At 40.7% G+C, this 13,452-nt stretch overlaps 1 long non-coding RNA gene across 1 annotated transcript in view; it reads right to left on the reverse strand.

Moving 5' to 3' along the window:
• Positions 1–544: 544 nt before the first annotated feature.
• LOC122820209 overlaps positions 545–13,452 on the reverse strand; it is a 33,664-nt gene continuing 20,756 nt past the window's right edge. The window contains exon 3 of the long non-coding RNA XR_006368742.1: positions 545–951. This is a non-coding gene — a long non-coding RNA (uncharacterized LOC122820209). The remainder of the gene's footprint in view (positions 952–13,452) is intronic.

Below are 13,452 nucleotides of genomic sequence, written 5' to 3' on the forward strand. Positions count from 1 at the left end.
ACCTTCAGTGTGGCTGAATTACAAAACAATTACAGGGAAAAATGGGCCAAAGTTCCTCCACAGTGATGGAAAACTCTGCAGCGATCATAAACACTCGGCTGCAGAGGTTTCCACCTGTTGCACAACCAGTTTGGAGGTTTAGGGAACAACTCCTCATAGTACCACGCTGGCTTGTATCACTTTTTTTTTTTCCTCTTTAAAAAAATAAATCATTTTTTGACAACAGCATTTGTCTGATATGAAAGATCGAAATATTAAAACAAAACCAGAGATCTTTGGGAAGGCAGGGGAATTTTTAATCCCTCTCTAAATTCTGAATCTCCAGAAATCTTTTTTCATTGTGAGAGAAAAAAAAAATAGTTTCCTGGAAAAGAAAGGTGTTCACTCCTCAGATTGATTTTAATTAGGTTGTAATTTGGATTGATTCATGAACCCTGATGTGGCTTAATGTAGCTTTAACTTCCCCGCAGTTTGCCTGGCTGGCACGATTTATCATCGACGAGATGAAGAGGCAGCAGAGCCACAGGTAAATAACAACCTCCATCTTGTTTTCCTTTTTTCCTTTATTGCCACCTACTCTACCTCTTCTCACTTCCCCTTGTGTTGTCGTGGCAACGCTTTGGCCACCCCATTATGACGATGCCCGTGCCTCTGTCTATGGCGCTGCCGCTGTTGGTTTCTTCTTTTATTCTTTCGGGAAAAAAAGGGAATAAAAAACCCAAAAGGAGGAGGAGGAGAAGGAGAGGTTTGAAGAGCAATCATTTAGTACTTCCTTTGGCTGCTTTTATCCAATCTGTAGAGCTGCTTTCTCTGTTTCCTTTTGTCTTGGAGGTTGGACGCTGCTCGTAAAAAGAGGCAGTGTGAGAGAGCAGCTGTGAAGTTTATTAAGTTCACTGTGCGCACATGTGCACGCTCTTCTTCTGCCTATTGTACATCTCCTCCAGTTTCTCCCTGAAACAGAGAGACAGAAAGAAAGAGAGCCAGACTGTACGTGGAGCTATTAGATGCATTGATGAGGATGCTCGTATCAAAGAGAATCCACAATGAGAACAAACATACAGAGCAGATGAAACATCTCCTTTGTGCTTGGCTCCAGGAGCACAACACGATCTAATGAGGAGCCGCTCGCAAAGGTGTGTGTACACATCCTCGATACGTGTGATCAGGACGTTTCCCGTCTTGTGTTTGCTTTTTGTACGCCACGAGCTCGAATCACGCAGAGTGTCTGCAGACTGACAGGAGTGTGTGTGCGCGTGTGCGTGGGTAATCTGCTAGATAAAGTAGGCAGATAGCAGGAGCAGATAGACAGGGGCGTTGGGGATGAGATTGCAGGAGGGGCTTAAAGCCGAAGCTGTAAATCACTTAACCTGGGGCTAATGGGCTTATTGGGTACAGTACACACACACCCACTCACACGCACGCCCCCACGCGCACACAGAGAAAGATACACACTGATACAAGCACTTGTATGCACGTACGAGTTCATTTCTGGAAAGTTTGAGCTTCCAAGGCCTCAGGAAGTCTGAAATGTCAACTAATAAATGTAAAATGTCATTGAAAACCCCCACCACTATTTTAGGTATTACATAATGAGTATTTGTGGGCAGAAGCGCTGGTTTACTCATGCTTCCCTGCTCGGCTATTTTAGGTTTGATGCCTCACAATTTGTGCCAATGCACGGGTGGGAGTTTTGCAGTATTAATAATCAGCATCAACTTTGATCCGGTGGACAGAAATAAAATCTGGTGAATAAATTAGTCAGTGGAGTTATTTAAAGACAGTATGTGAAGTGGGCTTCTGTTGGGCTCCTATCGGCGGTCGGTATCTTACTAGCAGAAGGCAGCACAAAGAGTCGTCTCAGTTTGGTGAAGAAACTTAAGGTGGCTTTATTAGTTCTGATCGGAAGATGTGAACCCTTGTCATTGCTTTGTAGCAATGATTTAAGCCAGTGGTGATTTTCTAAGGACACTTTAAGACCAGAGGGTGAAATCTTCTGATGGCTACTTCCACAAATATCATGTCACAAAGCTCAAATAAATCCCTGATTGGTTTGCTGAACATAAAAATGAGTCTCTTCATTTCAGTGGCCTTCACAATGAAATAGGAGGCTGTGAGATGTAGAGAAAATTGATTTTATAAATGTGTAGCTGACTGGACACAAATGCAAGCAAGACGTAGGAATTACCATGTTGGTGAGTTTAAAGATCCAGTTAAACAAACTTACAGATAAAGCATGAGAAAAATGAGAAGATCTGACTAGCCAAGCGTTAAACTGCATAAATACTTGAAACACTCATAACTGCATGTTGTAATAGTTCAAACACCAAATATAGCGTGTTATGCATTAGTATGCACAAAGAAAACCCTCTTAGTACTTTTTTATCAACAAAAGACTTACACAGTATAAATAGCATATATTAGAGAAGGATAAAGTACTTCCAGTGACAATATCTACTGTTTACTATATTGTTTTGATCTCTACATGGCACAAAAGGTTTAGATAGAAAATAGCACAAAAACAACAAAGCTTGTGTACAGACTGTGGGTGTTTTTCTCTTCCTTTTTGGTTAAAATATGTTTTATTCAGTGACATTACTCAGTAAGTATCCAGAAATTGTACCCTAGTAATAGTATTGCTGCTCAAGTAACAATAAAAAGTATGGTGCAGTAAAAAAAATTTCTAAAAGTTCATATTTTACAAAGTCTTACTCAAGTAAATGTAAGAAGTTGCCATCTTCCTCTCAGGTCACATTGCACCTCGGTATTTCAGATCTCCAAGTTGCATTTTCCTTTTAATATTTCAGCTATGTGCTACAAAACAAATCAGCGAAAAGGTGACATTTCCATAAATAATTGGGAGTTAAGTTCAACAGAAAAATCCACGAATGGGTGATGTTACGAATGCTGAACCACAAATAGCCTGGAGTCGACTTTAATAGACAATTCTGTGATAAACCAATCTCATGCTAATATGCATCTTTATGGTAGATGCATGAAACCAGTCGTATTAAAGACTCCGGGCTGGACTTTTATCTGTTTATGTAAACTGAAAACCACTGAGCACCTGCTGCTGCATTTAAGATACTGACAGCTGATAGGAACCCCATAGAACTCCACTTCAAGTACACTTTAAAGCTCTCTAAATGATCTGATTGTGGGTCCTTTTAAGATTTTGAGCAGGCTTAATGAGTGCTAAGTAGCCCTGGGCTACTTTTATGGACCCCACTTGGGTTTCATAAATAAACCCATATCAGCAAAACCAGTTAGGCACCTTATGGAAGTTTTACCTGGTCTCTAATGGGCATTTAAATTCAGTTCAAATTGCTCGACACATTCATGCTTCCCTCTTCCACTCAGTTTTCCTACATTAAGCCTGTAAAGGCCTTCAAAATGGGGCCATTATCTAACTTGTGGACAATCCCATATGGAGCCCATTTTATAGCCCATGTGGGCTCCATATGTAAATGCGGACTGGTTGGGAGATCATATCCAACTGGAATGAAGCTATAGAAGGAAAAGTTGAGGTGTGCACAAAAAGGGCAAGCTAGCTCTTGCCTTTCATTTAAACCCTCTCACACAAACATGTCATACATAAAAACATGTCCACCCTGCGTGGCGGACTAGTCTCCTGTTCGGTCGCTCGATACATTTCTCATCATGTCCCTGCACACATTTGGGCCGATCGGCTGCACCTGTTGAGGTGTGATCTGCTCGGTTTACACCTGCCCCCTCCTCCTCTCCCTCCGTCGCTCCATCTCACACTTCTCTCCATATCACTCCATCTGTCCACCTGCCTCTCCAGCCCCGTCTCGCCACATCCGACGGAGACCAAGCTGTTGCCAAGGCTACGGCAGCCATTGTGTACCCGGTTGCCAGGTGACCGGTCGCTGTGGCGATGATGGAGAATTTTGAAGCGCCGTCGCCGCTCTTTCTCCCCTGGACAGATAAATCTCCAACCATGTTTTGTTTCCCTCCGCCTCCCGCTCTGTTGCCGCCGTTCCTTTACCTCCCGACAACACCCGAGGAAGAAAAACATGCCGACCTTTAAGTGGAGCCGAGCAATGACGGAAGGGCAGGATGGATGATGGCTTGTTTGTTTTAATCTCCCAGATCTCTCACTTGCTCTCTCCCTGCTTTTCCCCCCTCTTGCCTCTAACTCAATTTTTCTTTGCCTCCTTCATTCATTTAGTCTGTCCAGTTTTCCAGAGTTTAATTATACCGCCTTTCCATCTCTGGCTGCCTCCTTATTTCTCGTTTCTATTCGCCAAAGCAGACCATCAGTGCCCACAGCAAGGTCTCTCTCCTAATTTCCTTTGTTCATGATAAAAAGCACACACACATATAATTTTTTCACCTTTTTACACCGCCTCTGCTCCCTCTACCCTTCTCTTTCCTCATCACAGGATAATTCAGTCGGGCTTGTACTGATGCTCTTATCCTTTTAATATGCTTACTCTAATGCAATCCTTAATTCCCTGCTTCCCATCACAAAGAAATATGATGGCAGATAAAATTGGTGTGCGGCAAAGTTGGACCTTTTTTTTTCTTTTCAAAGACTGATGAGTATTTTTTCTTTTATCATTTCCATTTCCATTAGACTATCTGGGCTGAAAATGACTTCCGATTTGACATTTTTTCAGGTCCAAATAGATAAAAGTATCCACTTTCTGCTCTCAGAATTTGATTTGCTGCTGGTGGATGACGCTAACCTCGTTCTCCAAGCAGGAATGACGGTGAAGGGAAAGAGAAAAATGTATCAACACCTGTGGAAAGCAATTAAAGTCTGAATCATATCGAGTTTTTAATCAGAGGCCTGGATTAATTTTTAGCGACTTGATGTGCTTATTCAAACCAGTCGGAAAATCAGAAACAGATGAGGGAGCATAAAGAACAATAGCTATATATATATAACAATATCAGGTGGATTTTTTCAATCAATTGGGATATTTACTTGACAGTTTGACAAAGGCTTAAAACCCACCAATTGTATATTTAATGATAAACAGACTGACTTTACAGTTCAATAAATTAGTTTTTCTCACTTTCTGAAAGAAATGTTTAATCCAAACTGTGTTTGGATTAAAGCAACATAAAACTTATTCATACAATAACTTACTTATAAGTTACAGAATTGTGCCACCCCTCCCATCGGCTTTCTGATGCAGCCCTGGGCCGCTGCCCATTTGGCTCATATCAAAAATCATAAAATGCTTCACACTACAAAAGGCCTGAGTACCGGGTGCACATGCAGCAGACAGCTGTCCCTGAGGAGCATATTTTCAGCATGAAACAGCAATTTTATTCCTAAACATCTATGTTTACAGCTCTCTCTCCGGTAACTCGAATTGAGCTGTGTTAAATAACAACCTTGTTTAGCTCAAACCTGTCAGAAAACAAAGAGGCCACTCATGAGCGTTCTCGTTTGAAAGCATAGAACTCTGTCAATAAGGTGTGCAACGCCGCAGTTTATGACAAAATCACTTCATTAATTTCAAGTTATGAGTTAAATATTAATGAGAAATGCTTCATGCTGGGAAATATGAGATTTTTAGTCCTCATTGCTGCAGATTGTGTAGTGAAAGTAACCTTGTCTGTTCACTCAGGCTCTGAATGCAGCTTCATCAACCAGCTGGCTGCGCTTGAGTGTGTGTGTGTGTGTGTGTGTGTATGTGGGTAGAAAGAAGGTGATTGCAGTTTCCTGTGCCTGCATGTTGTGATGAGATGAGTGTATGTGTGTATGTGTGCGGGGGCGCTCGTGTGTGTGTGTGTGACCGGACCTGTCCCCTGATGTGTCCCTGAGCTTAGTCTGACACTCCATTGATTTGTATGGAAATACTGCCTGTTCACGCAGCAGGCCCAGCGCCCTCGCCCTCTTGCTCATCAGCACCCAGCAGCGGGACGCGCCGCATGTTCTTCCACTTGATTGTGTGTGAGATTCGTGTGATTTTATTTTATTTTTTTTTACCAGTTAATGTGTACAGCTAAAAAAAGATGGAGGCAAGACTGTGCAACTGCCACATGAGAACATCAGGTAAAGGCGTGTGCGTGTGTGTGTGTGTGTGTCTGGGGGTGCAGATTTAATGTGTTGGAGTTTTAATATAACTGTGTGAACTCACATCTGTCTCTTGGTATCTGGGCTGATCAATTTCTGAACCTTTAATTCACACACACCAGTGAACTTGTCCTCACAGAACCCATTGGGTGGAACATTAAGCCCAGAGGCTCTATCTGATTTTCTTCTTCACTTTATATCGATTCGTTCTCCCTAAAACCCCCTGAACTTTGACACATTTTGTCTTGACCTGCCATTCATTTTATTTAGCTTGCATGTCATAAAGTGGTATAAAGACCTGCATTGTTAGGAAATGGAGGAATAATTATACCTGGTTAGTTAAAAGTCTGGACTATGACTGGGTTATTATGACATAAATTACGTATCCTTGGATCAACAAAGTGATGAAACTCCAGTCTTGAGGGTTAGTTTTAGTTTTTCTGGATTTAAACACCTGATTCATATTGTTAAATTACTTCCACTGTGAAGAGTCGAGTTCTAGAAAACCCTGTTAATTACCTGTTTTAATGAGACAGGTGTGTAGTGAAGCAGAGAGCCGTTCAAAGGTTGCAGGACATCAGGACATCGCTCCACCCACTTTTTCATCATACCTGACAGGTTTCTCTATTTTCTGAATAAGAGCATCCCCACAGCATGATGCTGCCACCACCACAGTGGCATTTAGAGTTAGTTTTAGTCTTTTTCTCACAATTTAAAGGACAGCTCAGATACATCTGCCAAGGTTCATCATTTTTACATAAAATTTGTTTTGGAAAAAAAAAAATCAATTAATGTGTAAATACTAAATGAGTAAGTAATAAGTAATAAAAAAGCTAAACAAAATTTTGAGCTAAACAAGATTTTGAGCTAGATTTTTTTTTCTTGTTTGTATTTGTTGCTAGGCAGCAGAACAGAAGTAAGGGCAAGACTAAATCTGAAGGCTCAATCATACAAGTTCACAGCCACTGACTTCTGGTCTTCATAGTTGACAAAGACTGTAAGGTTACGTCGACTCGGAGGATGGGGCTCCTGAATTTTGACAAACCTTACGTGAAGTTACTCAGGTATTTATTAATAACCCTTGTATCAATTTCCTTTCAATGCAACATCGTTCACTAGTTGGAGTTGGTATAATAGAGCCCCATTGAAATGCACTCAGTTTTCTGGTTGAAATGTGATTAACTGTGAAAACACCCAAAACAGCGCAAACACCTTTGCATAACACTCATCTCTGGTGTTTTCTTCTACTCTAACACTTCTTTCGTCCTTTCACCGCCTCTTCCAGAATCCTGTCAAAGTCGTGACCCGATTCTGGTCACGTGTTCCTCACTAAATGACATACCAGAGACAGCTTCCAGCCTCTTAAAGGCCAAAGCGAGATGTGTGCGAATCCATCTCTCTCCCCCTTCCTCTCTCCTCTGCCTCTCTCAGCCCTTTTACCGCTCAAACAATATGCTTTTCTCCCCCCCCCCCCCCTTCCAGTCACCCCCTCTGCTTCACTCTGTCTAAAAACAACAAGTAATGGCGCCATTCATTTGGAGAAAAAGACCACACAGAGAAAGCAAAGGTCTCAGTGTTGCACCTTGTTTCTCCTCCTCCATCTTTATTCCGTGTGTTCAAACAGAGACGCTGCGCCGTCGTTTCATTTTGATGCATCGGTTCGGAGGACACAAAGAAAGTTATCATATCTCAGGATGGCCCTTATTCTGCTGCTTTATGGTGTTTACACACCTCTAAAGGTTGGCATAAATATGTATGAGTTGAATTTGTGGAAAAAAAAAAAATAATGCTATCAAATGATGAAAAGTTTTATGAAGACGGGATGATTTAACAGGAAATTGAATTCTGTTTACACTGCTTCCTGGTAATCTCAGGGTGCAAAGAATTTATTTCTTTATTTTAAGATTTGTTTTATGTATTTTGTTATTCATTTCTGCACAGACCATATTTCTCACAAAGTGCCCATTGATGTCATTCTGTGGGCAATAAAATATGTTCATGAGGATTTTTTTTCAAGCTAAATCTCTGTATTTTCCAGCCCATAAGTCACTTTTTTTCATAGTTTGGCTGATTGGAACTTATAGTCAGATGCAACATACATGTGTTTTATTTCCTCTTCATTTTTCACTTTTGGACTGATGACTGAAGTTTTCATCCATCCATCCATCCATTTTCTAACACCCTTTGTCCCTAATGGGGTCGGGAGGGTTGCTGGTTCCAATCTCCATCTACGTTCCGGGTGAGAGGCGGGGTTCACCCTGGACAGGTCGCCAGTCTGTCGCAGGACTGAAGTTTTAACTGATGTTTATTCATACTGATGGATGTAAACCAAGGACACAAAGAAAGCAAGATGTCCAGATCTGGAGAAACGACTCCACAGTTGGGCGCTATAGGTGCTTTCAGAAGAAGCTTGTTAATGGTGTAGTTATGTCGCCACTTCCTGGTGGTTGCCAAGGAGATGAATGTAAATGACATTGCATTCGAACATGGTTGGTGTTATGGCTTCATGCGACGTGAACGGCGTTCCTGACCACCGTAATGTGGAACACTAACATCTGTGTTTCAGAAGCTGCTACCCAACTTCCAATTCAAACTTTCACTTATTGTTGAAAACCAACTGAACACACAAATCCGACTTATACTCCATAGCTACTTACATGTTTTTTTCCACTTCCTTTTTTATTTTAATTGATGTGACTTATTGCAACAGAATATCTTAAATTTGCCATTTTTAGGGGTTAGCATTTTTGCCTCTGCACATCGAAATAGTCAAAACAAAAATGTGAGCAAACTTACAAGCTAAAGAGATGATCAGACACATCCATCCTGCTCTGTAAAAGTGAAAATGAAAGTTGAGCACAATTAAGATGAATAAAGATTCTCCTTCAAAGTTCAGTTAATGTGAGGACTTCTTCATCAGCAAACCAACCTGCCAAATCACACGCAGTTCAGTTAATTAGCTGAATCCATCGTATTTCTTATTAATCTGGGGTTCTAGCCTCCAGCCTTTCTGATGTGGATTTCACTGCTATTGTTCCAAGGCGGCCTGGTTTGCTTATTTAGAGCATTTAGAGACATTAACCCTCTGGCTCAACTGATGCTAATGTTTACCTGATCTCGTTTCTCCAGAGGTTCTGCTCTGTGGAAATATAATTGATGGGAATCAACTCTTTAATACCACCTAATCTTTCCTCCTGCAACGGTTGTTTTGAAGGGAGCTGTAGGGCTGGGGTTGGTTTGAAAGTCGACTACAATGTATGTAATGTTTCTGCAGCTCGTGACCATGAACCATATTTGACTATGTTTGGACATCTAAAATGGCTCCTAACAGGTTATATGTGCATTGAAAACAAAATAATGAGGCTCAAAACTGAAAGGTTTGTTCCTAATTACAATCAAAGCCGAGGTGCTTGCCATGGGTTAGCAATGTCTTCAGCACCCAAAATAATAAGAAAGCTGAATTTAACAACATTTCTCAACTTATTTTGTTTGTCTATATTTCAAAACGAGGCCTCCTGAATCAGAGTCATGTTTTTAAAAATCTGGTATTAGCATTAAATAATATAGTGCAGGTTTAACCAATCTACTCATGTGGTTTTAAGACAGAGGTGATGCCAAAAACTCATTAAAAATGCTCGTCAGAAGCAGATATTATGCCATCAATATAGTCAGCTATAGTGATGGTAGGCATTAAGATTAGTTAAGGCGTTGATCCTCTCAATACCGTCAGCCTACTGTAAAGGTATAGCAAAGTTAAGGTTTCTGACTCCTGATTATCTTTTAATATTTTTAAATAATTAAAAGCAAATCTCCAATAAGGTCTTTATTAGCCACTCTGTGAAGTTCTAAAACATAACAAAATACTTCTACAAATTAAAATAAAAAATCTTTGTTCACATCCAAATGAAGTGAAAGAGGGAAAAAATATGTCTCGATCGAAGCTCACAGAGACTTTAAAACAGAGCTGTGCACTCAATCAGGATGTTAGTTTTACTGGGTGTTTAATTCCACGTGTTAGCATTATTCTGACTGTATCGATCAATATCTATCTATGTTAGATATTTTTACAACTGTAGGAATCATTGTTTCTTTTCTGATTCATATCAAAGTGACTAAATGTAACTAACCAAAGTACACAGTTGTTCATATGTAGCCTGTATTTGCACAAATTTCTAAAAAGTTTGATACAACTACATGTATTAGAAGCACCATCCTCTATTTGTGTATAACTGTGTGATATTTTTACCCTGTATCTATACACATTATTGTAAACTATTCAACTGTTTGGATTTTATAATGGCTCTTTTTAATGGTTATGTCTCTGTGCTTCTCTTTGTCGCTGATGCAGAGCAACCTACACACTGAGGGGCAAATAAAGGACTATTCCTTTCTTCTCTATTCTATATCATGTTATGCAATGCCATAAAGAATGGGGTGGTTTTACTCAAGGTTACCGTGCTGTTAGAATCATGCCGGCCCTTTCAGCAGAAATAAGGCACAAAATGCTTTGCAATAATGTAAAAAGGCTCAGGTCATTTCCTAATGCCAGAGCGAGTTTGTTGCTTTCAGTGAGTCTCTAAAAGCAAAGCTTTGAGGACCTTTTCAGATCTTTTGGAGCCATAATTTGCCCTTCGCCGCTGCAGCAGTTTGATCTGTGTATGAAAGCAGCCCTGCACGTATTAAACAGGAGGCGGTTATCTCACTGCGACCTCTCACCGTGATCCATATTTATGCGTCCTGGCCTAGTGCGGGTTTAAAAAAAAATAAAAAAAATATAAGCTTTGATTGATTAGAATGTGAACGAGGTCATAATTGGCTCCCGCTGCAGCCATCAGCCTGCAAAGCCATCACACCGGCGTAACAGAATTATGTCCTTTAAATCCACCCCTGCTTTCATTGCCGAAACCAAAAACAATGTTTCTGTTTTCATTCGAAACAAAATGCATCACCAGCTGACCATCCTGTGCATCGCAGAGAAATTCAACACATATTTCATTTTCATACAGCACCAGCTCCCAGAATCAGGCGGCGGCTGGGAGGGATGCAGCGTTGAGACAAATATGACCCAATGTGGGGAGCTGTGCGCCACTGTGCATGGAAGTACAGCATAAATCGAAGCGTCATAAATTTGGTTTATGGCTCTGTGTCTCCATATGTTTGTGTAAGTGTGAGTAGACTCGGTTTTTACTACTTCACTGACACCAAAAAAAATTCCCCTAGAGAGGGCAGACAACCCTAAAAAATACGGGCCTCCGGTGAGTTCTTTATCACACAGTTTATTAGAAACACGTCTATTTTTAGGAATGTGGCAGCAGAGAGTCCCCAGCAGTAGGTTTCAACATGTATGTATGTTTTAGTGAGAGACACACATGTGAATGTGAACAGGTTGGACCAGAATCAAGCAGTAAAACCCAAAATGTCTCTTTCACCATGACATCTGTTGGTAATGTCGTAACTTACTAAAGTTTTCAAATTCCTTTTTGGGGGAACAAACAGCTTCATGGAGAGTGAGGAGCACAGAGGGGGAAGGTTATGAAACAATATCCAAATGTTTTAATATCTCACAGCTCTGTTCACTCCATCATCTGACCTGAACTGACGGGCCGAGCGGGGAGAGAAGCCATGGTAACTCTGACGGAGCTGCATAGATCAGCGGCTCGGTGGGAGAATCTGTCAATAGGTCAACTATTAGATTTTGACACTAAAATGAGACCAAGCCTTTAGGGGTTGCCCAATGGCTGCCAGGGGAGATTAAAGGATTTCTAAAACAACTTGATGAGGGAATAACATTATAACGTGATATAAAGCTCAAAAAGAAAAGTCAATTTTGCGTAACACTGTCCCTTTATTGGAAGAGCAGCAGGAGTAGAGTTTAGCAAAAGCAAACACACATGGACGAAGGTGCTCTGGTCAGATGAAACGAAACAACATTTTTGTTCCTGAGTGCAAAACAAAAATTGCACATCACACTGTGAAATGGTGGTGGCAGTAACATCCTGTGGGAACGTGCCTTCCCAGCGGTGGCAAAGAAGCTTGTAATGGGAGGACGAATGAAGCTAAACATGAAGAAGAGAACCACAGGAAGTGGTTGTAGGACGATGGCACAGCATGTTTTTAATGACTTATCGCATAAACAAACTTATTCATTTATGATTTAAATTACATTTCTTATTTAATGGAAATTGCAAAACTGTGTTTTTTTCGACATTGGTGGAATACTGACAACGTTTTGCTCACATTTATAATGGAAACTAGTAAGTGTAAGAAAGTTCAAGGGGTTTGAATACTTTTGCCGCCGTGAAAGCTGCTGATGGAGTCTTTAAGGTGATGTTGAATATTTGATGGACGGTAACACGTTATACCACTTCACTGTCACGGACGACTGATTGCTTATGGCAAACATCACTTTATGCAAACACTCGAGCCTGCGCTCTGTGAAGCACACACAAAGTCGGATGATAACGCGCTCGCAGACACACTTTGCTGTGACATTTGCGTCTCCAAATAATCGACAAAAGGAGGAGGCCGCTCGAGGAGATGTGTTTTCAGGAGGATTTGAAGAAGCAACGCTCGTACTGCACATTAAGCGCGTTCTCCCTCTTATTCAAGCCCCGTTAAGGTCTTTTATGTCATTTTAGATAATTTCTCGCTCGTACAAGCTGCCGCTACACCATATTTCTCCCCTTTTTATCAGCTTTTTTATCACCCCTTCCTCTTTACAAGCTTTTTCTGTGGTGCTTTTGCTAAGTACTCTTTTTTTTTTAGCAGCCTTTTTCTGTTTGATCAACTTGCCCGTTTTTCCAACTTGTTTGAACAGTTGCCTCACACTCTGTGTTTTTTTCTTTTATTGCAAGCCCAAGCCAATCTCAGCATTTATATTCTTGTGTTTTTCATTGCTGACATGAAACAGTCGTGCAGGTGCACGCTACCTCAAATCGTTTCTGACCTTTGGAGTGAGTAATATAATCTTTGTGATGCTTTTATGGGTTTTTAATGCGTTCTTGTCATTATTGCTGCCTGGGGATGAATAATGTTGATTGAATTGTAATGTTTGAAATTGAATATCCTCTTTGTTTGTCTCCTCATCTTCTTCCTAGGCTTTCCAATAAGTCTCCAGAGTCTCATCTCTCCTGTTTTGCCTCCGTTCTTTTTCTGTGCTGTCATTCACCTTGCTACAGGGTTGAGCTCTACAGACTGCAGATTTATACCCGCTCCAGTTCCAAGGCAAACAGAAGCTTACTTTGTATTTTATTACATGCCAAGAAATATGCATGCATTTCATTTTGAGCAAACATTGGTCATCATTTATAATATTTCAATAAGAAACACAGGTGAGAGATTAAGATTTAAGACAAGGAAGCTGTTTGTTTGTGTAGCATCACTCATGCAGAGGCTTTATT

The sequence above is a fragment of the Gambusia affinis genome, linkage group LG18 (genome assembly GCF_019740435.1).
Source record: "Gambusia affinis linkage group LG18, SWU_Gaff_1.0, whole genome shotgun sequence".
Classification (NCBI taxonomy): Eukaryota; Metazoa; Chordata; class Actinopteri; order Cyprinodontiformes; family Poeciliidae; genus Gambusia; species Gambusia affinis.